This window comes from Oncorhynchus masou, chromosome 33 (genome assembly GCF_036934945.1).
Source record: "Oncorhynchus masou masou isolate Uvic2021 chromosome 33, UVic_Omas_1.1, whole genome shotgun sequence".
In the NCBI taxonomy this organism is placed as follows: domain Eukaryota; kingdom Metazoa; phylum Chordata; class Actinopteri; order Salmoniformes; family Salmonidae; genus Oncorhynchus; species Oncorhynchus masou.
This window is the reverse complement of record NC_088244.1, coordinates 2191154-2215958: the sequence shown is the minus strand read 5'-3', so window position 1 is coordinate 2215958 and position 24805 is coordinate 2191154. Positions and strand designations below refer to the sequence as shown.

General features: G+C 49.5%; 1 protein-coding gene across 1 annotated transcript in view; it reads left to right on the top strand.

Moving 5' to 3' along the window:
- Nucleotides 1–212: 212 nt before the first annotated feature.
- The window catches only part of LOC135527678 (plexin-B3-like), a 194238-nt gene continuing 169645 nt past the window's right edge, over nt 213–24805 (top strand). Inside the window, 1 exon segment of the mRNA XM_064956165.1 lies at nt 213–399. The gene's annotated coding sequence lies outside the window, so the exon portion shown is untranslated.

Below are 24805 nucleotides of genomic sequence, written 5' to 3'. Positions count from 1 at the left end.
AACTTCAATGGTTAGACACATCCCTACCATAACCATAACGTTAACCATAAACACAACCCCCACCTTAACAATTGTAAAAGGTCAACTTCAATGTTTAGGGACGTCCCAAGGATCCAGTATAGCACGGACCCTTTTAAAAACACCCCTGTCCTCTACCACGTGTTGCATTGTGGGTCCTGTCCAACCTCAACTCACCCAAGGAAACTTTTCCTACAGGAGCTCAACCCCGGCAGCTGAAAGCACAGCTACCCACGGAGCTACGGTGTTTTGTGGGCAGGGGGTCGACTCGACCCGCTGGCGGTCATTCATCCTATGTAAACACCACACGGACCATCTATGTGGATGAGTTGTATTTCTTCAAGCGGCTGGTTAACAAAGAGAAGTGTCAGTCTATGAGAGGTAGGTGTTTTCTGTTTACCGGCTGTGGGACATTGATGTGCGTTTAGTTCGTGTGTTGCCCGGTTCCACTAACGTGTTCATGCTGGGCACCTGTAGCATGACACCTGTAGTCATAACATTACAGGGAATTACTAAAACGGTCGGAAGTAAAAGCTTGTGTTGACGTGTGAAAAAGTGTTTCTTTGGACGTGTTTGGCGAAGTTTACATTGATATGTCGGCACTTGCTGCTATGCCGCACACAAAATAGTTCACATTCTTCCAGGTGTTTGCACAGGGAAATTGGCTAACTCACACCCCATACACATCAAACTGAACTAACTAGCACCAAAGACCAGCTCTGGTGTGTTTTAATGCTACGTAGCTAGTATAAAGTGGTCAACTAGTTAGTTCAAAGCTAACTTTGTGTGTGTGAATGGTACCAGTTTGTTTTACTCCGCCTGCCCACCTGTCAGTGCTTCTGTTGTTGTGGTAAAGCTGAAGACTTCATTAGGGGTTCAGCAGCTAAGTTAGTTGCTGAACCCCTAATAATGAACCAAGTTGATGAAACCCTATTCTATTTCTTCTGCTTCATTATTACCGTATTTGTTGGCTATTATTATTATTATTATTATTATTAGTGAAATGGAGATACATAGTCAGTTGTCCACCTGAAATGTGTCTTCCTCATTTAACCCAACCTCTCTGAATCAAAGAGGTGTGGGGGGCTGCCTTAATCAACATCCACGTCTTCTGTGCACAGAGAACAGTGGGTTAACTGCCTTGCTCAGGGGAACGGTGGGTTAACTGCCTTGCTCAGGGGAACGGTGGGTTAACTGCCTTGCTCAGGGGAACGGTGGGTTAACTGCCTTGCTCAGGGGAACGGTGGGTTAACTGCCTTGCTCAGGGGAACGGTGGGTTAACTGCCTTGCTCAGGGGAACGGTGGGTTAACTGCCTTGCTCAGGGAACGGTGGGTTAACTGCCTTGCTCAGGGGAACGGTGGGTTAACTGCCTTGCTCAGGGAACGGTGGGTTAACTGCCTTGCTCAGGGGAACGGTGGGTTAACTGCCTTGCTCAGGGAACGGTGGGTTAACTGCCTTGCTCAGGGAACGGTGGGTTAACTGCCTTGCTCAGGGGAACGGTGGGTTAACTGCCTTGCTCAGGGAACGGTGGGTTAACTGCCTTGCTCAGGGGAACGGTGGGTTAACTGCCTTGCTCAGGGGAACGGTGGGTTAACTGCCTTGCTCAGGGAACGGTGGGTTAACTGCCTTGCTCAGGGGTACGGTGGGTTAACTGCCTTGCTCAGGGGTACGGTGGGTTAACTGCCTTGCTCAGGGAACGGTGGGTTAACTGCCTTGCTCAGGGGAACGGTGGGTTAACTGCCTTGCTCAGGGGAACGGTGGGTTAACTGCCTTGCTCAGGGGAACGGTGGGTTAACTGCCTTGCTCAGGGAACGGTGGGTTAACTGCCTTGCTCAGGGGAACGGTGGGTTAACTGCCTTGCTCAGGGGAACGGTGGGTTAACTGCCTTGCTCAGGGGAACGGTGGGTTAACTGCCTTGCTCAGGGGAACGGTGGGTTAACTGCCTTGCTCAGGGAACGGTGGGTTAACTGCCTTGCTCAGGGAACGGTGGGTTAACTGCCTTGCTCAGGGGAACGGTGGGTTAACTGCCTTGCTCAGGGGAACGGTGGGTTAACTGCCTTGCTCAGGGGAACGGTGGGTTAACTGCCTTGCTCAGGGGAACGGTGGGTTAACTGCCTTGCTCAGGGGAACGGTGGGTTAACTGCCTTGCTCAGGGGAACGGTGGGTTAACTGCCTTGCTCAGGGGTACGGTGGGTTAACTGCCTTGCTCAGGGGTACGGTGGGTTAACTGCCTTGCTCAGGGAACGGTGGGTTAACTGCCTTGCTCAGGGAACGGTGGGTTAACTGCCTTGCTCAGGGGAACGGTGGGTTAACTGCCTTGCTCAGGGGAACGGTGGGTTAACTGCCTTGCTCAGGGGAACGGTGGGTTAACTGCCTTGCTCAGGGGAACGGTGGGTTAACTGCCTTGCTCAGGGGAACGGTGGGTTAACTGCCTTGCTCAGGGGAACGGTGGGTTAACTGCCTTGCTCAGGGGAACGGTGGGTTAACTGCCTTGCTCAGGGGAACGGTGGGTTAGGGTTAGTTAGCTTACCCTGGCGGTCCTGTTAGCTAACCCTGGGCGTCCTGTTAGCTAACCCTGGTGGTCCTGTAAGCTAACCCTGGTGGTCCTGTAAGCTAACCCTAACCCTGTTGGCCCTGTTAGCTAGCCCTGTTGGCCCTGTTAGCTAACCCTGGTGGTCCTGATAGCTAACCCTGGTGGTCCTGTTAGCTAACCCTGGTGGTCCTGTTAGCTAACCCTGGTGGTCCTGTTAGCTAACCCTGGTGGTCCTGTTAGCTAACCCTGGTGGCCCTGTTAGCTAACCCTGGTGGCCCTGTTAGCTAACCCTGGTGGCCCTGTTAGCTAATCCTGGTGGTCCTGTTACCCAACCCTGCTGGTCCTGTTAGCTAACCCTGGTGGTCTTAACCCTGGTGGTCCTGTTAGTTAACCCTATCCCTGGTGGTCCTGTTAGCTAACCCTAACCATGGTGGTCCTGTTAGCTAACCCTGGTGGCCCTGTTAGTTAACCCTGGTTGTCCTGTTAGCTAACCCTGGTGGTCCTGTAAGCTAACCCTAACCGGCCCTGTTAGTTAACCCTGCTGGCCCTGTTAGTTAACCCTGCTGGCCCTGTTAGTTAACCCTGGTGGTCCTGTTAGCTAACCCTAACCATGGTGGTCCTGTTAGCTAACCCTAACCATGGTGGTCCTGTTAGCTAACCCTGGTGGCCCTGTTAGTTAACCCTGGTTGTCCTGTTAGCTAACCCTGGTGGTCCTGTAAGCTAACCCTAACCCTGGTGGTCCTGTAAGCTAACCCTAACCCTGGTGGCCCTGTTAGTTAACCCTGGTGGCCCTGTTAGTTAACCCTGGTGGCCCTGTTAGTTAACCCTGGTGGCCCTGTTAGTTAACCCTAGTGGCCCTGTTAGCTAACCCTGGTGGCCCTGTTAGCTAATCCTGGTGGTCCTGTTACCCAACCCTGGTGGTCCTGTTAGCCAACCCTGGTGGTCCTGTTAGCCAACTCTAGTGGTCCTGTTAGCTAACCCTGTTGGTCCTGTTAGCTAACCCTGTTGGTCCTGTTAGCTAACCCTGTTAGCTAACCCTGGTGGCCCTGTTAGTTAACCCTGGTGGCCCTGTTAGTTAACCCTGGTGGCCCTGTTAGCTAACCCTGGTGGTCCTGTAAGCTAACCCTAACCCTGGTGGTCCTGTAAGCTAACCCTAACCCTGGTGGCCCTGTTAGTTAACCCTGGTGGCCCTGTTAGTTAACCCTGTTGGCCCTGTTACCCAACCCTGGTGGTCCTGTTACCCAACCCTGGTGGTCCTGTTAGCTAACCCTGGTGGTCTTAACCCTGGTGGTCCTGTTAGTTAACCCTAACCCTGGTGGTCCTGTTAGCTAACCCTAACCCTGGTGGTCCTGATAGCTAACCCTGGTGGTCCTGTTAGCTAACCCTGGTGGTCCTGTTAGCTAACCCTAACCCTGGTGGTCCTGTTAGCTAACCCTAACCCTGGTGGTCCTGTTAGCTAACCCTAACCCTGGTGGTCCTGTTAGCTAACCCTAACCCTGGTGGTCCTGTTAGCTAACCCTAACCCTGGTGGTCCTGTTAGCCAACCCTGGTGGTCCTGTTAGCCAACCCTGGTGGTCCTGTTAGCCAACTCTAGTGGTCCTGTTAGCTAACCCTGTTGGTCCTGTTAGCTAACTCTGTTGGTCCTGTTAGCTTACCCTGGTGGCCCTGTTAGCTAACCCTGGTGGCCCTGTTAGCTAACCCTGGTGGTCCTGTTACCCAACCCTGCTGGTCCTGTTAGCTAACCCTGGTGGTCTTAACCCTGGTGGTCCTGTTAGTTAACCCTAACCCTGGTGGTCCTGTTAGCTAACCCTAACCCTGGTGGTCCTGATAGCTAACCCTGGTGGTCCTGTTAGCTAACCCTGGTGGTCCTGTTAGCTAACCCTAACCCTTGTGGTCCTGTTAGCTAACCCTAACCCTGGTGGTCCTGTTAGCTAACCCTAACCCTGGTGGTCCTGTTAGCTAACCCTAACCCTGGTGGTCCTGTTAGCCAACCCTGGTGGTCCTGTTAGCCAACCCTGGTGGTCCTGTTAGCCAACTCTAGTGGTCCTGTTAGCTAACTCTGTTGGTCCTGTTAGCTAACTCTGTTGGTCCTGTTAGCTTACCCTGGTGGCCCTGTTAGCTAACCCTGGTGGCCCTGTTAGCTAACCCTGGTGGTCCTGTTACCCAACCCTGCTGGTCCTGTTAGCTAACCCTGGTGGTCTTAACCCTGGTGGTCCTGTTAGTTAACCCTATCCCTGGTGGTCCTGTTAGCTAACCCTAACCCTGGTGGCCCTGTTAGTTAACCCTGCTGGCCCTGTTAGCTAACCCTAACCCTGGTGGTCCTGTTAGCTAACCCTAACCCTGGTGGTCCTGTTAGCTAACCCTAACCCTGGTGGTCCTGTTAGCTAACCCTGGTGGTCCTGTTAGCTAACCCTGGTGGTCCTGTTAGCTAACCCTGGTGGTTCTGTTAGTTAACCCTGGTGGTTCTGTTAGTTAACCCGGGTGGTCCTCTTATCTAACCCGGGTGGTCCTCTTATCTAACCCGGGTGGTCCTGTTGGCTAACCCGGGTGGTCCTGTTGGCTAACCCTGGCGGCCCTGTTGGCTAACCCTGGCGGCCCTGTTGGCTAACCCTGGCGGCCCTGTTGGCTAACCCTGGCGGCCCTGTTGGCTAACCCTGGCGGCCCTGTTGGCTAACCCTGGCGGCCCTGTTGGCTAACCCTGGCGGCCCTGTTGGCTAACCCTGGCGGCCCTGTTGGCTAACCCTGGCGGCCCTGTTGGCTAACCCTGGCGGCCCTGTTGGCTAACCCTGGCGGCCCTGTTGGCTAACCCTGGCGGCCCTGTTGGCTAACCCTGGCGGCCCTGTTGGCTAACCCTGGCGGCCCTGTTGGCTAACCCTGGCGGCCCTGTTGGCTAACCCTGGGCATCCTGTTAGCTAACCCTGGTGGCCCTGTTAGCCAACCCTGGTGGTCCTGTTAGCCAACCCTGGTGGTCCTGTTAGCCAACCCTGGTGGTCCTGTTAGCCAACCCTGGTGGTCCTGTTACCCAACCCTGGTGGTCCTGTTAGCTAACCCTATCCCTGGTGGCCCTGTTGGCTAACCCTGGCGGCCCTGTTGGCTAACCCTGGCGGCCCTGTTGGCTAACCCTGGCGGCCCTGTTGGCTAACCCTGACGGCCCTGTTGGCTAACCCTGGCGGCCCTGTTAGCCAACCCTGGCGGCCCTGTTAGCCAACCCTGGTGGTCCTGTTACCCAACCCTATCCCTGGTGGTCCTGTTAGCTAACCCTATCCCTGGTGGTCCTGTTAGCTAACCCTATCCCTGGTGGTCCTGTTAGCTAACCCTATCCCTGGTGGTCCTGTTAGCTAACCCTGGTGGTCCTGTTAGCTAACCCTGGTGGTTCTGTTAGTTAACCCTGGTGGTTCTGTTAGCTAACCCTGGTGATTCTGTTAGCTTTCTCTGGTGGTCCTGTTAGCTATCCCTGGTGGTCCTGTTAGCTATCCCTGGTGGTCCTGTTAGCTATCCCTGGTGGTCCTGTTAGCTATCCCTGGTGGTCCTGTTAGTTAACCCTGGTGGTCCTGTTAGTTAACCCTGGTGGTCCTGTTAGTTAACCCTGGTGGTCCTGTTAGTTAACCCTGGTGGTCCTGTTAGCTATCCCTGGTGGTTCTGTTAGTTAACCCTGGTGGTCCTGTTAGCCAACCCTGGTGGTCCTGTTAGCCAACCCTGGTGGTCCTGTTAGCCAACCCTGGTGGTCCTGTTAGCTAACCCTGGCGGCCCTGTTGGCTAACCCTGGCGGCCCTGTTGGCTAACCCTGGCGGCCCTGTTGGCTAACCCTGGCGGCCCTGTTGGCTAACCCTGGCGGCCCTGTTAGCCAACCCTGGCGGCCCTGTTAGCCAACCCTGGTGGTCCTGTTACCCAACCCTATCCCTGGTGGTCCTGTTAGCTAACCCTATCCCTGGTGGTCCTGTTAGCTAACCCTATCCCTGGTGGTCCTGTTAGCTAACCCTATCCCTGGTGGTCCTGTTAGCTAACCCTATCCCTGGTGGTCCTGTTAGCTAACCCTGGTGGTCCTGTTAGCTAACCCTGGTGGTTCTGTTAGTTAACCCTGGTGGTCCTGTTAGCTTTCTCTGGTGGTCCTGTTAGCTATCCCTGGTGGTCCTGTTAGTTAACCCTGGTGGTCCTGTTAGTTAACCCTGGTGGTCCTGTTAGTTAACCCTGGTGGTCCTGTTAGTTAACCCTGGTGGTCCTGTTAGCTATCCCTGGTGGTTCTGTTAGTTAACCCTGGTGGTCCTGTTAGTTAACCCTGGTGGTCCTGTTAGTTTACCCTGGTGGTCCTGTTAGCTATCCCTGGTGGTCCTGTTAGTTAACCCTGGTGGTCCTGTTAGTTAACCCTGGTGGTCCTGTTAGTTAACCCTGGTGGTCCTGTTAGTTAACCCTGGTGGTCCTGTTAGTTAACCCTGGCGGTCCTGTTAGTTAACCCTGGCGGTCCTGTTAGTTAACCCTAACGTTAGAATGGGCAAAACGAGTGACCTTAGTGACTGAGCGTGGTATGATCTCTACCAGTAGCAAGTGTAGTGTTGTTTTGGGTCTGTGGCAGGTTGCAGTGCATCCCTCATTTCTCTCAGCCCAAAATTCCAGTACACGGTAATATAGGCTATATGCTTTTCCTTTGTTGTGCTAACATTACATCAAAACATCATTGTCTGTTTCTGGCTGTGTAAATTGTGCTGACGCTGTGTGTGTGTGTGTGTGTGTGTGTGTGTGTGTGAGAGAGAGAGAGAGAGAGAGAGAGAGAGAGAGAGAGAGAGAGAGAGAGAGAGAGAGAGCCCTTGATCATGCCAACTGCTGAGCCCCCCCCCCTCTCCATCACTTGTCAGATTCACCCTACCCTGTCCCACACATAAAGATGGGGGGGGGAGCTCCAGTGTTGATGCGCTCAAGGTGTCATTAAATATGTATGGGGTCTTTTTAATGTATGATGCACAGTTCCCCCTCAGGAGCTAGCTCTGCAGGGCTCATCTCCCTCTGTCTGTCTCCATCTCCCTCTGTCTGTCTCCATCTCGCTCTGTCTGTCTAGGGAGGACACTTTCATTTTTGGCTGTGGCTGTGAATACAGAGTTTCCGACCCCGCCCGACCAAATATGGATTTTCTTTCTCAAAGCTACTGATCCAGATCACGTTCTGGACATTTTTAAAAATTTATTTTACACCCCCCAAAAATTGCTCGCCCTCTTCTGAACCACCTCCCGTCTCGTTTCTCTTTGCTCTTCTGAACCACCTCCCGTCACGTTTCTCTCTTTGGTCACCCTCTTCTGAACCACCTCCCGTCACGTTTCTCTCTTTGCTCACCCTCTTCTGAACCACATCTCGTTTCTCTCTTTGCTCACCCTCTTTTAACTTAATCACAGAATTACATAAACACACCCAATTAGGTCATATATTGGTTACTGACATGATACACTGAAAAGTCCCTAGTGGACTAAGCCGGTATGACGGCTTGGTAGACAAAGGAAAGGGGTGGGGCCGATGATTCACTGTAATACAGTCGATAACTACACTCATGAAATGCCGACACTTTTAACACGAACAGCCACTATTTTGAAAAATAAATAGCAATTGACATATTTACGAGTGTCTTTGTTGTCCCTCTCCGATCGCCGGCCTGTCTGCTGCATAGTCAGTCAACAGAAAGCCTCTGGTTTGTCCACCGGAGATCAAAGCCTGTCGGAGTTGTAGGTTGTTATAATGGATACTTCAGTATCATGCGTTTTACCAGAATAAAGTAGTTAAACAGTTGCAGCCTGAATAAATGTTTTTTTTTTTAGTTTGTAGATTTCTTAGCCATTTCAACGTGGGAATGATCTCCACGTTCTCTGGTCTCTTCCGTTGGTAGAGTTGCCAACCATTTCAACATGTCAGGACAGCTTCCGTGTTTTCTGGTCTCTAGAGTAGTTTGAACCACTTCACACGCGACGTACGTCACCCGGCATGTTTTGGTCTAGAGTAGCAGCCCGGCATTATCTGGACTCTAGTTTGTAGATTTCTTAATTAATCGTTCTTGACGTCCAGCTTACCGTGGGTCTCTTTGGTATAAAATGTAAATTGTCACGAGTGGTTTTATACTCTGTGGAAGTTCCATGATGCCTGATGTAATGTCTGTGCTCACAGGGGCGTGGCTACTGACTAGTTAAACTTTATATCTAAACAAGTATCTCGTTTCGAAGGCCGCCATCACATTACATCTTCTCACAAGTAGGTTAATATTCATTAATATTTTATACAACCATCAGATGAAAAACTCCATAATTGAGAAGTGTACACAACCAAAACCACAGTAATGTGTGTGTCCTGTCCTTCATGAGATCACATGAAAAAAATATCGATATGACTGTCCCTTAAGTGTCCACGGACCATTCTCTCATTCTCAAAAATAGAAATATTGTTTAATTCTCCAATTTGATGGATTAGGAGTTTTGGCAAGAAGAATGTCTTTGTTCTCTAGACAAACTCCACTTAGGAGAAATGAGATGACCTGTGCTACCAGATGCTGTCGGACTATGAGAGGAAACGTAGTCAGATGAAGAGAGAGTAGCAGTGTTCTCTGGGGTGATCCGTATCTCAGTCAGGGCCAAAACGTCAAGAGACCGAAGGGCAGAATAGTTTGAGATGTGAACTCTTTGATCCTGGACTGCAATTCGGGCAGTTCCAAACCCTGCCAGAGACCAGGAATTACACACGCAGTGTAATCTCTAAAGTCTACAGGGAGAGAACCGGTATATAAAACACACACACGTGGTTGTCAAAGCTACAAAAAGAGCAACATAAGATCTGAAAATGGCTCGCTAGGGAACTAAAGAGTGGCGTGGTGCTTTCTTCTTTCTCTCTGCTAAGAACAAGTCTTTGTTTCGGTGATGGTCTTTGTTTTGTGATTAAATGCCTGATTTTTGGTGGAGTGCTGCAAAGATGGTTGTCCTTGTGGAAGGTTCTCCCATCTCCACAGAGGAATTCTGGAGCTCTGTCAGAGTGACCATCCGGTTCTTGGTCATCTCCCTGACCAAGGCCCTTCTCCCCCGATTGCTCAGTTTGGCCGTTCGGCCAGCTCTAGGAAGAGTCTTGGTGGTTCCAAACTTCTTCCATTTAAGAATTATGGAGGTCACTGTGTTCTTCGATACCTGCAATGACATTATTTGATACACTTCCCCAGATCTGTGCCTCGACCAAATTGTGTTTCGGAGCTCTATGGACAATTCCTTCGACTTCATGGCTTGGTTTTTGCTCTGTCAACTGTGGGACCTTTTTATATAGACAGGTGTGTGCCTTTCCAAATCATGTCCAATCTATTCAATTTACCACAGGTGGACTCCAATCAAGTTGTCAAAACATCTCAAGGATGATCAATGGAAACAGGATGCACCTAACTTATAAAAATGTTGAACAAGTCAAGGGGTCCTAATACCTACCGACTGCATTGTAGCTACCCTACCAGAAACAACACAGCAGCAGACCAATCAGCACCGTTTGTTCTCGTCAGGGAAACCATACCCAACATTCTACTATCTGAAAAGGCAGGGTTTTTTTGTTTGTTGATGCGACACCTTTTTTAAATTGTCTGGAAGTTGTTATTGCAGGGGTATTCTGTCTGTAAAGGGTGTTCGATTCACTTTCTCTCTCTCCCCCTTTTCTCTCTTTTGCTAACCCCCCCTTGCTTTGGCTGGTGTTGTCACTGCTCCCCCTTACTTCCTTCCTCCTTAACTTTCCTTTCCTTCCTTCCTCTGTTCCTCCCCTCCCTCGTCCCTCTCTGTCTCTCTCTCCCAGTGTGTGTCTGTGAAGATTATAGGCTGTGTGAGACTGAGAGAGAGAGGTGTTTTAAGGGGTGTAATAATGGGTGCCAGAGAGAGAGAGGGGTGTGGCAGTGTAATTGGTGCCTGTGTTACACAGCTGTCTCAAAGACAGCGGCATCTGTTTCAATGTGTTTCCCTATATAGGCCTACACACACACACACACACACACACAGGCATATGCTCACACACAGGCACAGGCACATGCTCACACACACACTGTCATTTAGCTTGTTGTATTCCACTCGTTTGTAAACTGTTCTCTTGTAAAGGCCTCTATTAACCAAACATCAGCCTGTGTGTGTTTTGGACGGTTGAGGAGGCCAGGGTAGTGCTCTGCCGTGGGCCAGGGTAGTGCTCTGCCGTGGGCCAGGGTAGTGCTCTGCCGTGGGCCAGGGTAGTGCTCTGCCGTGGGCCAGGGTAGTGCTCTGCCGTGGGCCAGGGTAGTGCTCTGCCGTGGGCCAGGGTTGTGCTCTGCCGTGGGCCAGGGTAGTGCTCTGCCGTGGGCCAGGGTAGTGCTCTATATTTAGTTTGCATGTCTCTAGGGTTTCAGACAGTTTTCTGAGGTGACAGTGCCTTCCCATAATGGTGCGTTCTGTCGACTCTGCCTTCCCATAATGGTGCGTTCTGTCGACTCTGCCTTCCCATAATGGTGCGTTCTGTCGACTCTGCCTTCCCATAATGGTGCGTTCTGTCGACTCTGCCTTCCCATAATGGTGCGTTCGAACCGGTTTTTCCACATTCATCACCAGCTGATTAGTTTCACCAGGCGCTGCAGTTTCTAAATGCTCCACTATACAGATACCAACAAAACAAGATAAGTTATCGAGGTAGAAAGTTTAACTTAAAAAAACAAAAGCGTCTCTTCCCCCTCAGGAGGCTGAAGAGTTTGGCATCGGCCCTCAAATCCTCAAATTTCTCCAGCTACTCCTCTGAGACGGTCTTGATTGGCTGTATCACTGCTTGGTATGACAACAGGGCCGCCCTCGATCACATGGTGCGACAGAAGGTGGAGAGGACAGCCCAGTACATCACTGGGGCCCAGCTCCCTGCCACCCATGACCTCTATATCAGAGGGTGGTGATGACAGCCCAGTACATCACTGGGGCCCAGCTCCCTGCCATCCATGACCTCTATATCAGAGGGTAGTGAGGACAGCCCAGTACATCACTGGGGCCCAGCTCCCTGCCATCCAGGACCTCTATATCAGAGGGTGGTGAGGACAGCCCAGTACATCACTGGGGCCCAGCTCCCTGCCATCCAGGACCTCTATATCAGAGGGTGGTGAGGACAGCCCAGTACATCACTGGGGCCCAGCTCCCTGCCATCCAGGACCTCTATATCAGAGGGTGGTGAGGACAGCCCAGTACATCACTGGGGCCCAGCTCCCTGCCATCCAGGACCTCTATATCAGAGGGTGGTGATGACAGCCCAGTACATCACTGGGGCCCAGCTCCCTGCCATCCAGGACCTCTATATCAGAGGGTGGTGAGGACAGCCCAGTACATCACTGGGGCCCAGCTCCCTGCCATCCAGGACCTCTATATCAGAGGGTGGTGAGGACAGGCCAGGACATCACTGGGGCCCAGCTCCCTGCCATCCAGGACCTCTATATCAGAGGGTAGTGAGGACAGCCCAGTACATCACTGGGGCCCAGCTCCCTGCCATCCAGGACCTCTATATCAGAGGGTGGTGAGGACAGCCCAGTACATCACTGGGGCCCAGCTCCCTGCCATCCAGGACCTCTATATCAGAGGGTAGTGAGGACAGCCCAGTACATCACTGGGGCCCAGCTCCCTGCCATCCAGGACCTCTATATCAGAGGGTGGTGATGACAGCCCAGTACATCACTGGGGCCCAGCTCCCTACCATCCAGGACCTCTATATCAGAGGGTAGTGAGGACAGCCCAGTACATCACTGGGGCCCAGCTCCCTGCCATACAGGACCTCTATATCAGAGGGTGGTGAGGACAGCCCAGGACATCACTGGGGCCCAGCTCCCTGCATCCAGGACCTCTATATCAGAGGGTGTGAAATGAAAGGCCCGGAAAATTGTTCCACTCCAACCACCCAAGTCATAGACTGTTCTCTCTGCTTCTGCATGGCAAGCAGTGCCGGTGGATGAAGTCTGGCACCAACAGGCTCCTGAACAGCTTCTATCCCCAAGCCATAAGACAAATGAATGGCTGACAAAATAGATACTGACTGTCTGACTAACCTTGTATCCTCATTGTCCTTTTCATTTTATCTGTATGCGCACTGACGGGGCCCCAGGCGCACTGACGGGGCCCCAGGCGCACTGACGGGTAAGTAAGACATATCTACCTCCATCACTCCAGTATCCCCTTCCCCTAAGGTAATTCGTAAAAATCCAAATAACTTCACAGATCTTCATTGTAAAGGGTTTAAACACTGTTCCCCATGCTTGTTCAATGAACCATAAACAATTAATGAACATGCACCTGTGGAACGGTCGTTAAGACACTAACAGCTTACAGACGGTAGGCAATTAAGGTCACAGTTATGAAAACTGAGGACACTAAAGAGGCCTTTCTACTGACTCTGGAAAAACACTAAAAGAAAGATACCCAGGGTCCCTGCCTTAGGCATCCTAGATCAGCAGCATGATTTTTGAAGGCAGGCCCAGATCTGTCGGCTACTCTATCCACGATACCTTGAAACCGTAGAGATCCTTCTGGTGAAGGACTTCTCCTCTACACATATCGCGGTGTGTGTGTGTGTGTATGTGTGTGTGTGTGTGTGTGCGTCTCCACTCTCCTTGGGTTTTAAAGGAGTTAGCAACTGAGTGTTGAAGGATGAATGAGGATCCTTTTTATACATCTACATGTAACCTACGGGAGAGACATGCTGTGTAGGCCCGTTCTGTATGGACGGGGCGGCAGGGTAGCCTAGTGGTTAGAGCGGTGGACTAGTAACCGGAAGGTTGCAAGTTCAAACCCCCGAGCTGACAAGGTACAAATCTGTCGTTCTGCCCCTGAACAGGCAGTTAACCCACTGTTCCTAGGCCGTCACTGAAAATAATAATTTGTTCTTAACTGACTTGCCTCATAAAATAAATGGACCTTGCTTTATGCACGGGGACATTATCATGCTGAAACAGGAAAGGGCCTTTCCCCAAACCTTTGCCTCAGTTGGACGGACAGAATCGTCAAGCTCTAGCGTTAAGATTTCCCTTCACTGGAACTAAGGGGCCCGAACCATGAAAAACCGTCCTAGACCATAATTCCTTCTCCACCAAACTTTACAGTTGGTACTATGTATTCGGGCAGGTAGTCCGTCAGACTGCCAGAAGGTGAAGCGTGGTTCATCACTCCAGAGAACGCATTTCCACTGCTCCAGAGTCCAATGGTGGTGAGCTTTACATCACTCCAGCTGACGTTTGGCATTGAGCCTGGTGATCTTAGGCTTGTGTGCGGCTGCTCGGCCATGGAAACCCATTTAATTAATCTACCAACAAACAGTTATTGTGCTGATTTTGCTTCCAGAGGCAGTTTGGAACTCGGTGGTGAGTTTTACCAAGGACAGAGGCTTCTTACGCTCTGCGCTCTTCAGCACTCGCCGGTCCCGTTCTGTGAGCTTGTGTGGCCTACCACTTTGTGGCTGAGCTGTTGTTTCTCCAAAACAGACTCTCTGGGAAAGGGAGTCTTTTGTCGCCACTTGCTTCAAGATGTCGTTTACCATCCTTTACCCAAGAAAGCAAAGGTAACTATCACCCCGTAGCACTCACTTCTGTTATCATGAAGTGCTTTGAGAGAAGATCATAACGCCTCCACCTTACCCCACATCCTACTTCCACTGCAGTTTGCACACTGCCTCAATAGATCCACGGAATCACCATCACACTGCCCTATCCCGTCTAGACGAGGAATACTTATTGTACCAGTCAAAAGTTTGGACACACCTACTCATTCCAGGGGTTTTCTTTATTTTTACTATTTTCTACATTGTAGAATAATAGTGAAGACATCAAAACTTTGAAATAACACATATGGAATCATGAGGTGAACAAATCCAAATATAATTTATATTTGAGATTCTTCAAATTAGCCACCCTTTGCCTTGATGACTGCATTGCACACTCTTGGCATTCTCTCAACCAGCTTCATGAGGTAGTCACCTGGAATGCATTTCAATTATCAGGTGTGCCTTGTTAAGTTAATTTGTGGAATTTCTTTCCTTGCTAATGCGTTTGAGCCAATCAGTTGTGTTGTGACAAGGTAGGGCTGGTATACAGAAGATAGCCCTAATTGGTAAAAGACCAAGTCCATATTATGGCAAGAACAGCTCAAATAAGCAAAGAGAAATGACAGTCCTTCATTACTTTAACACATGAAGGTCCGTCAATCCATAAAATGTTAAGAACTTTGAAAGTTTCTTTAAGTGTAATCACAAAAACCATCAAGCGTTCTGATGAAACTGTCTCATGAGGCGTCACAGGAAGGAAAGATCCAGAGTTACCTCTGCTGTAACAGACGCATTTCAACATCAACTGTTCAGAGGAGACTGTGTGGTCGAATTGCTGCAAAGAAACCACTACTAAAGGACACCAATAAGAAGAGACTTGCTTGGTCAAGAAACATGAGCAATGGACATTAGACCGGTGGAAATCTGTCCTTTGTTCTGATGAGTCCAAATTTGAGATTTTTGGTTCCAACCGCGGTATCTTTGTGAGACGCAGAGTAGTTGAATGGATCTCCCCATGTGTGGTTCCCACCGTGAAGCATAGAGGAGGAGGTGTGGGGGTGCTTTCCTGTTGACACGGCCTTGAATTCTAAATAAATCACACACACTTAACCAGCATGGCTACCACAGCATTCTGCAGCGATACGCCATCCCATCTGGTTTGGGCTTAGTGGGACTATCATTTGTTTTTCAACAGGACAATGACAACACACCTCCAGGTTGTGTAAGGGCTATTTGATCAAGAAGGAGAGTGATGTAGTGCTTCATCAGATGACCTGGCCACCACAATCCCCCGACCTCAACCCAATTGAGATGGTTTGGAATGAGTCAGACCGCAGAGTGTAGGAAAAGCAGCCAACAAGTGCTCAGCATATGTGGGAACTACTTCAAGACTGTACGTGATTCCATATGTGTTATTTCATAATTTGGATGTCTTCAATATTATTCTACAAAGTAGGAAATAGTAAAAATAAAGAGAACCTCGAAGGAGTAGATGTGTTCAAACCTTTGACTGGTGCTGTATATATTTATACCACGGAATAAAATATTGCTCATCCTAATATTTGTATATTTCTTAATTCCATAATTTAACTTTTTAAATGGTTGTGTATTGTTATATATTACTGCACTGCTAGAGCTAAAAACACAATTTCACTACTCCCGCAATAACATCTTATGCGGCCAATAAAATGTGATTTGGTTTGATAAACGTTGTTATAAGGCAATAGAACGTGTCTTCAGTCTAGGCGTCCCGCCAGCGGGGCAACTTTCTGTGGAACTGGAGGGCGCACAATTCAAATAAATAATCATAAAATGATGGATATTAAACATTGAGGTACATACAAGTGTCTAGTACCGGTTGAAAGCTTAAATTATTGTTAGTCGAACTGCACAGATACCCTGAAATGTAATCAAACTATAATATTTCATACGGAAAGAAGTGTGTTCAATGGGAAAGTGATATTAGCAGGTGCGTATTGTCTTCCTCGCACACCCAAACATGAATTTCCAATAGTGTGTCCAATGCTACCAATTATATGCATTTCCTGGCTTCTGGGCCTGAGTAAAAGGCAGTTTACTTTGGGCACATCATTCAGACAGGAAGTGGAGAAAGGAGGACCCTATCCCGAAGAAGTTTTAAGCAGTATCTTTGAGTTTTACAGTGTGTATTCCTGCTGGTCACAGTGGGCTCTCTGTTTACAGTGTGTATTCCTGCTGGTCACAGTGGGCTCTCTGTTTACAGTGTGTATTCCTGCTGGTCACAGTGGGCTAACATCGATACTTCTCTTTGGATGAAAAGCTAAATGGCCTGTATTATATTATTCAGAGAGACGTGTTGGTGGTCAGATGGTGAAATAGAAGGACAACAATCTAGATCAGTGTGTTAAGTGCATAGCAGGGATCTATGATAATAGTGTTTAATGGTTGTCAGTTCCAGTGTGGTTTTGACAGGCTGTCAATCTGGAGCCATGACCAGTCTGCTTGATAAGCCAACTGCAACAAAGGAAGCAGCATGCCTTTAATCTCTCTCTCTGTGTGTGTGTGTGTGTGTGTGTGTGTGTGTGTGTGTGTGTGTTTGTGAACGTGCGTCCATGCTTTAAAATGTAGTGTCTGCCTCTCAGCTCTCTGAATTGAATGCTATGAGGGTCTAGCTAGATTTTAGCTGGGTCATCCATCCTCCGCTATGAAGGTCTAACCACAATACATTGTACACACATACTCTCTCTGCCTCAGTCACCGTCTGGATGCATCCCGGATACCAACCAGCCCGGTGTTGGGGTCAACCTGTAGCCTCTATACCAGATACCAACCAGCCCGGTGTTGGGGTCAACCTGTAGCCTCTATACCAGATACCAACCAGCCCGGTGTTGGGGTCAACCTGTAGCCTCTATACCAGATACCAACCAGCCCGGTGTTGGGGTCAACCTGTAGCCTCTATACCAGATACCAACCAGCCCGGTGTTGGTGTCAACCTGTAGCCTCTACCAGATACCAACCAGCCCGGTTTTGGGGTCAACCTGTAGCCTCTATACCAGATACCAACCAGCCCGGTGTTGGGGTCAACCTGCAGCCTCTATACCAGATACCAACCAGCCCGGTGTTGGGGTCAACCTGTAGCCTCGACACCAACCAGCCCGGTGTTGTGGTCAACCTGTAGTTTCTATACCAGATACCAACCAGCCCGGTGTTGGGGTCAACCTGTAGCCTCGACACCAACCAGCCCGGTGTTGTGGTCAACCTGTAGTTTCTATACCAGATACCAACCAGCCCGGTGTTGGGGTCAACCTGTAGCCTCTATACCAGATACCAACCAGCCCGGTGTTGGGGTCAACCTGTAGACTCGACACCAACCAGCCCGGTGTTGGGGTCAACCTGTAGCCTCGACACCAACCAGCCCGGTGTTGGGGTCAACCTGTAGTTTCTATACCAGATACCAACCAGCCCGGTGTTGGGGTCAACCTGTAGTTTCTATACCAGATACCAACCAGCCCGGTGTTGGGGTCAACCTGTAGCCTCGACACCAACCAGCCCGGTGTTGTGGTCAACCTGTAGTTTCTATACCAGATACCAACCAGCCCGGTGTTGGGGTCAACCTGTAGCCTCTATACCAGATACCAACCAGCCCGGTGTTGGGGTCAACCTGTAGACTCGACACCAACCAGCCCGGTGTTGGGGTCAACCTGTAGCCTCGACACCAACCAGCCCGGTGTTGGGGTCAACCTGTAGCCTCTATACCAGATACCAACCAACCAGGGCCCTCTCCGAAAAGGCATCCTGTTCCCCTATGGGCCCTGGTCAAAAGTAAAGCCCTGCACAGGCATTCATTTTAAGCCCTACCTCATGCCTGCGACGTTCAGGCCCTACCCCGATTTGCTTTTGTCAAATTTAAGGCACCGTTAGTAAATCTCCGTCACTTGATCTCTGCGCAGGCAGATCGCGCTGCATGGTTTCTGCTCATGGGGGTTTGGAGTCTGAGTAACCATAGCAACGGCTCCACTTGGGCTGCTCAATGAGGAGACATGAGATCAGTTAGCAGTTAGCTACTTTTCATCGCTCTAAACTCAGACAGATTTGTACCATGTCAGCTCGGGGGTTTGAACTCTCAACCTTCCGGTTACTAGTCCAAACAATTGTTGGAAAACTCACTTGTGTCATGCACAAAGTAGATGCTCTTACCAGAACTATTGTCTTTTAACAAGAAATATGTGGAGTGGTTGAAAAACGAGTTTTAATGACTCCAACCTAAGTGTACGTAAACTTCCGACTTGTGTTTGTGTGTATATATATATATATATAATTTACACACAGTTGAAGTCGGAAGTTTACGTACACTTAGGTTGGAGTCACACAGCATATATTATTTATTTTCATTGAACAAGTAAACCTTTAGTACAATAGGTGTCTCTCTTCAATTTCATTCGAAGGGCTTTATTAACATATGTTAACATTGCCAAAGCAGGTGAAGTAGATAATAAACAAAAACAATGAACTGTAATTATTACACTCACAGAAGTTCCCAAAGAATAAAGACATGTCATATGTGTGTATATACACAGTGTTGTAACGATGTGCAAGTAGTTCAAATACAAAAGGGAACATAAATAAACATAATAATCAGTTCAAGGGGCTTTATTGGCATGGGAAACATGTTAACATTGCCAAAGCAAGTGAGCTAGATAATATACAAAAGTGAAATAAACAATACAAATTAACAGTAAACATTACACATACAGAAGTTTTAAAACAATAAAGACATTACAAATGTCATGTGTGTGTGTGTGTGTGTGTATGTATGTATGTATGTGTAAATGGTTAAAGGATAAAATAAATTAGCATAAATATGGGTTGTATTTACAATGGTGTTTGTTCTTCACTGGTTGCCCTTTTCTTGTGGCAACAGGTCACAAATCTTACTGCTGTGATGCACACTGGTATTTCACCCAGTAGATATGGGAGTTTATCAAGATTGGATTTGTTTTCGAATTCTTTGTGGATCTGTGTAATCTGAGGGAAATATGTCTCTCTAATATGGTCATACATTGGGCAGGAGGTTAGGAAGTGCAGCTCAGTTTCCACCTCATTTTGTGGGCAGTGTGCACATCGCATGTCTTCTCTTGAGAGCCATGTCTGCCTACGGCGGCCTTTCTCAATAGCAAGGCTATGCTCACTGAGTCTGTACATAGTCAAAGCTTTCCTTAATTTAGTGTCAGTCACACTGGTCAGGTATTCTGCCACTGTGTACTCTCTGTGTAGGGCCAAATAGCATTCTAGTTTGCTCTGTTTTTTTGTTAATTCTTTCCAATGTGTCAAGTAATGGTCTTTTTTGTTTTCTCATGATTTGGTTGGGTCTAATTGTGTTGCTGTCCTGGGGCTCTGTAGGGTGTGTTTGTGAACAGAGCCCCAGGACCAGCTTGCTTAGGGAACTCTTCTCCAGGTTCATCTCCCTGTAGGTGATGGCTTTATTATGGAAGGTTTGGGAATCTCTTCCTTTTCGGTGTCTCTTGCTGTCTCTGCCTCTCTCTCTGCCTCTCTCTCTCTGCCTCTCTCTGCCTCTCTCTCTCTCTCTGCCTCTCTCGCTCTCTCTCTCTCTCGCTCTCTCTGCCTCGCTCTCTCTCTCTCTGCCTCGCTCTCTCTCTCTCTGCCTCGCTCTCTCTCTCTCTGCCTCGCTCTCTCTCTCTCTGCCTCGCGCTCTCGCTCTCGCTCTCGCTCTCGCTCTCGCTCTCGCTCTCGCTCTCGCTCTCGCTCTCGCTCTCGCTCTCGCTCTCGCTCTCTCTGCCTCTCTTTCTCTCCCTCTCTGCCTCTCTCTCTCTCTCCCTCTCTGCCTCTCTCTCTCTCTCCCTCTCTGCCTCTCTCTCTCTCTCTCCCTCTCTGCCTCTCTCTCTCTCTCTCCCTCTCTGCCTCTCTCTCTCTCTCTCTGCCTCTCTCTCTCTCTCTGCCTCTCTCTCTGCCTCTCTCTCTGCCTCTCTCTCTGCCTCTCTCTCTGCCTCTCTCTCTGCCTCTCTCTCTCTCTCTCCCTCTCTCTCTCTCTCTCCCTCTCTCTCTCTCTCTCTCTCTCTCTCTCTCTCTCTCTCTCTCCCTCTCTCTCTCTCTCTCTCTCTGCTCTCTCTCTCTCTCTCTCTCTCTCTGCCTCTCTCTCTCTCTCTCTCTCTCTGCTCTCTCTCTCTCTCTCTCTCTCTGCCTCTCTCTCTCTCTCTGCCTCTCTCTCTCTCTCTCTCTCTCTCTGCCTCTCTCTCTCTCTCTCTCTCTCTCTCTGCTCTCTCTCTCTCTCTCTCTCTCTCTGCCTCTCTCTCTCTCTCTGCCTCTCTCTCTCTCTCTCTCTGCCTCTCTCTCTCTCTCTCTCTGCCTCTCTCTCTCTCTCTCTCTGTCTCCTCTCTCTCTCTCTCTCTGCCTCTCTCTCTCTGTCTCCTCTCTCTCTCTCTCTCTGCCTCTCTCTCTCTCTCTCTGCCTCTCTCTCTGTCTCACCCCTGTCTCACCCCTTTCTTGTCAGTGAAGCAGCAGTAATTTTTTTCACTTGCCATCCTTCCACGGTGTCGTCCTCTCCTCCTCCCTCCATCAAACACATTTCCTCCTAATTACTGTCACCCCTCACCCTTGGCCCCACACCCCTCCCCACTCCACCGGGCCCCCCTGCACGCATCACTCCACTCTCCCCCCTGATTTCACCCCTCCCCCTCTCGTATTCATTACTCTCTTTCTTTGCACCTGCCTCTCTTTCTCCCTCGCTCTCACTCACAGCTCTTTCCCCCCTAATTCTCACAGCATGACAAGTTCAGCCCCTCCCTCCCTCCCTCCCTCCCTCCCTCCCTCCCTCCCTCCCTCCCTCCCTCCATGCTAATGCTAGTTCTTCCCTCCCTCCCTCCCTCCTTCCCTCCCTCCCTCCATGCTAATGCTAGTTCTTCCCTCCCTCCCTCCATGCTAATGTTAGTTCAGCCCCTCCCTCCCTCCCTCCCTCCCTCCCTCCCTCCCTCCATGCTAATGCTAGTTCTTCCCTCCCTCCCTCCATGCTAATGTTAGTTCAGCCCCTCCCTCCCTCCCTCCCTCCCTCCCTCCCTCCCTCCATGCTAATGCTAGTTCTTCCCTCCCTCCCTCCATGCTAATGTTAGTTCAGCCCCTCCCTCCCTACATGCTAATGTTAGTTCAGCCCCCCTCCCCTCCCTCCCTCCCTCCCTCCCTCCCTCCCTCCCTCCCTCCCTCCCTCCCTCCCTCCCTCCCTCCCTCCCTCCCTCCCTCCCTCCCTCCCTACATGCTAATGTTAGTTCAGCCCCTCCCTCCCTACATGCTAATGTTAGTTCAGCCCTTCCCTCCCTCCCTCCCCCTCCCTCCCTCCCTCCCTCCCTCCCTCCCTCCCTACATGCTAATGTTAGTTCAGCCCCTCCCTCCCTACATGCTAATGTTAGTTCAGCCCTTCCCTCCCTCCCTCCCTCCCTCCCTCCCTCCCTCCCTCCCTCCCTCCCTGCTAGTTCCTCCCTCCCTGCTAGTTCCTCCCTCCCTGCTAGTTCCTCCCTCCATGCTAGTTCCTCCCTCCATGCTAGTTCTTCCCTCCCTCCCTCCATGCTAATGCTAGTTCTTCCCTCCCTCCCTCCATGCTAATGCTAGTTCTTCCCTCCCTCCCTACATGCTAATGTTAGTTCAGCCCTTCCCTCCCTCCCTCCCTCCCTGCTAGTTCCTCCCTCCCTGCTAGTTCCTCCCTCCATGCTAGTTCCTCCCTCCATGCTAGTTCCTCCCTCCATGCTAGTTCCTCCCTCCATGCTAGTTCCTCCCTCCATGCTAGTTCTTCCCTCCCTCCCTCCATGCTAATGCTAGTTCTTCCCTCCCTCCCTCCATGCTAATGCTAGTTCTTCCCTCCCTCCCTCCATGCTAATGCTAGTTCTTCCCACCCTCCATGCTAGTTCTTCCATCCCTCCATGCTAGTTCTTCCCTCCCTCCCTCCCCCCATGCTAATGCTAGTTCTTCCCACCCTCCATGCTAGTTCTTCCCTCCCTCCCTCCATGCTAATGCTAGCTCTTCCCTCCCTCCATGCTAATGCTAGCTATTCCCTCCCTCCCTCCATGCTAATGCTAGCTCTTCCCTCCCTCCATGCTAATGTGAGCTCTTCCCTCCCTCCATGCTAATGCGAGCTCTTCCCTCCCTCCATGCTAATGCGAGCTCTTCCCTCCCTCCATGCTAATGCGAGCTCTTCAGGTTAGTAAGGAGGTTATATACAGGGGGCGCCGGTACTGAGTCAATGTGCAGGGATACAGGTTAGTTGAGGTAATCTGTACATGTAGGTAGGGGTAAAGTGACTATGCATAGATAATAAACAGCGAGTGGCAGCAGTGTACATGTAGGTAGGGGTAAAGTGACTATCCATAGATAATAAACAGAGTAGCAGCAGTGTACATGTAGGTAGGGGTAAAGTGACTATGCATAGATAATAAACAGAGTAGCAGCAGTGTACATGTAGGTAGGGGTAAAGTGACTATCCATAGATAATAAACAGAGAGTAGCAGCAGTGTACATGTAGGTAGGGGTAAAGTGACTATCCATAGATAATAAACAGAGTAGCAGTAGTGTACATGTAGGTAGGGGTAAAGTGACTATCCATAGATAATAAACAGAGAGTAGCAGCAGTGTACATGTAGGTAGGGGTAAAGTGACTATCCATAGATAATAAACAGAGTAGCAGCAGTGTACATGTAGGTAGGGGTAAAGTGACTATGCATAGATAATAAACAGAGTAGCAGCAGTGTAAAAACAAAGGGGGGGGGGGGCGGGGTCAATGTAAATAGTCCTTGGGGCCATTTGATTGATTGTTCAGCAGTGGGGGTAGAAGCTGGGAAGGAGCCTTTTGGTCCTAGACTTGGTGCTGTAGGACGCCGATCAGCCAGGCGGTGATGCAGCCGGTCAGGATGCTCTCGATGGTGCAGTTGTATAACTTTTAGAGAATCTGGGGACCCATGCCAAATCTCCCCCATAGGGTTTGGTCATGCCCTCTTCACAGCTGTAAATCAAATCAAATCAAATTTTATTTGTCACATACACATGGTTAGCAGATGTTAATGCGAGTGTAGCGAAATGCATGTGCTTCTAGTTCCGACAATGCAGTAATAACCAACAAGTAATCTAACTAACAATTCCTAAACTACTGTCTTATTACACAGTGTAAGGGAATAAAGAATATGTACATAAGGATATATGAATGAGTGATGGTACAGAGCAGCATAGGCAAGATACAGTAGATGGTATCGAGTACAGTATATACATATGAGATGAGTATGTAAACAAAGTGGCATAGTTAAAGTGGCTAGTGATACATGTATTACATAAGGATGCAGTCGATGATATAGAGTACAGTATATACGTATGCATATGAGATGAATAATGTAGGGTATGTAAACATTATATTAGGTAGCATTGTTTAAAGTGGCTAGTGATATATTTTACATTTCCCATCAATTCCCATTATTAAAGTGGCTGGAGTTGAGTCAGTGTGTTGGCAGCAGCCACTCAATGTTAGTGGTTGCTGTTTAACAGTCCTGATGGCCTTGAGATAGAAGCTGTTTTTCAGTCTCTCGGTACCTTCTTTGATGCACCTGTACTGACCTCGCCTTCTGGATGATAGCGGGGTGAACAGGCAGTGGCTCGGGTGGTTGTTGTCCTTGATGATCTTTATGGCCTTCCTGCAACATCGGGTGGTGTAGGTGTCCTGGAGGGCAGGTAGTTTGCCCCCGGTGATGCGTTGTGCAGACCTCACTACCCTCTGGAGAGCCTTACGGTTGAGGGCTGAGCATTTGCCGTACCAGGCGGTGATACAGCCCGCCTGGATGCTCTCGATTGTGCATCTGTAGAAGTTTGTGAGTGCTTTTGGTGACAAGCCAAATTTCTTCAGCCTCCTGAGGTTGAAGAGGCGCACCCTTGTGGGGTCCCAGTGTTGAGGATCAGCAGGGTGGAGATGTTGTTGCCTACCCTCACCACCTGGGGGCGGCTATATACAGGGTGTTACGGTACAGAGTCAATGTGGAGGCTATATACAGGGGGTACTGGTACAGAGTCAATGTGGAGACTATATACAGGGGGTACCGGTACAGAGTCAATGTGGAGGATATATACAGCGGGTACTGGTACAGAGTCAGTGTGGAGGCTATATACAGGGGGTACCGGTACAGAGTCAATGTGGAGGATATATACAGGGGGCACCGGTACAGAGTCAATGTGGAGGCTATATACAGGGGGTACCGGTACAGAGTCAATGTGGAGGCTATATACAGGGGGTACCGGTACAGAGTCAGTGTGCGGGGGTACAGGCTAGTTGAGGTAATCTGTACATGTAGGTGGGGGCGAAGTGACTCTGCATAACAAACAGTCTATTACTTGGGTGACTGGAGTCTCTGACTCTGCCCATTATACAGGTCCTGGATTAAAAGTCCCAAAGTAACACCTAATATTTCTATTGTATTAGTTATTCCATAAAACCGATCAGAATTTCAAAGAATGCCGAAGTCATGCCAGAATTGTTTCTTGCAGGGTGTGACGTAATATGGTCCCGCAATAACGTTTACTATAACGTAAACTCCAACAGAAATGCAGGGTCATTTAAAAACCCTGGAAAAGTCATGGAGTTTGATGTTTTTTCCCCAGGCCTGGAAAAGTTCTGGAAAATGATAAAAGTAATTGAAATTAATTTAATTTGTGTTTAATGTAATTTATTTATGCAGTTTTAAAATATTTGATCAATAAAGTTGTAAAAAATCAACATA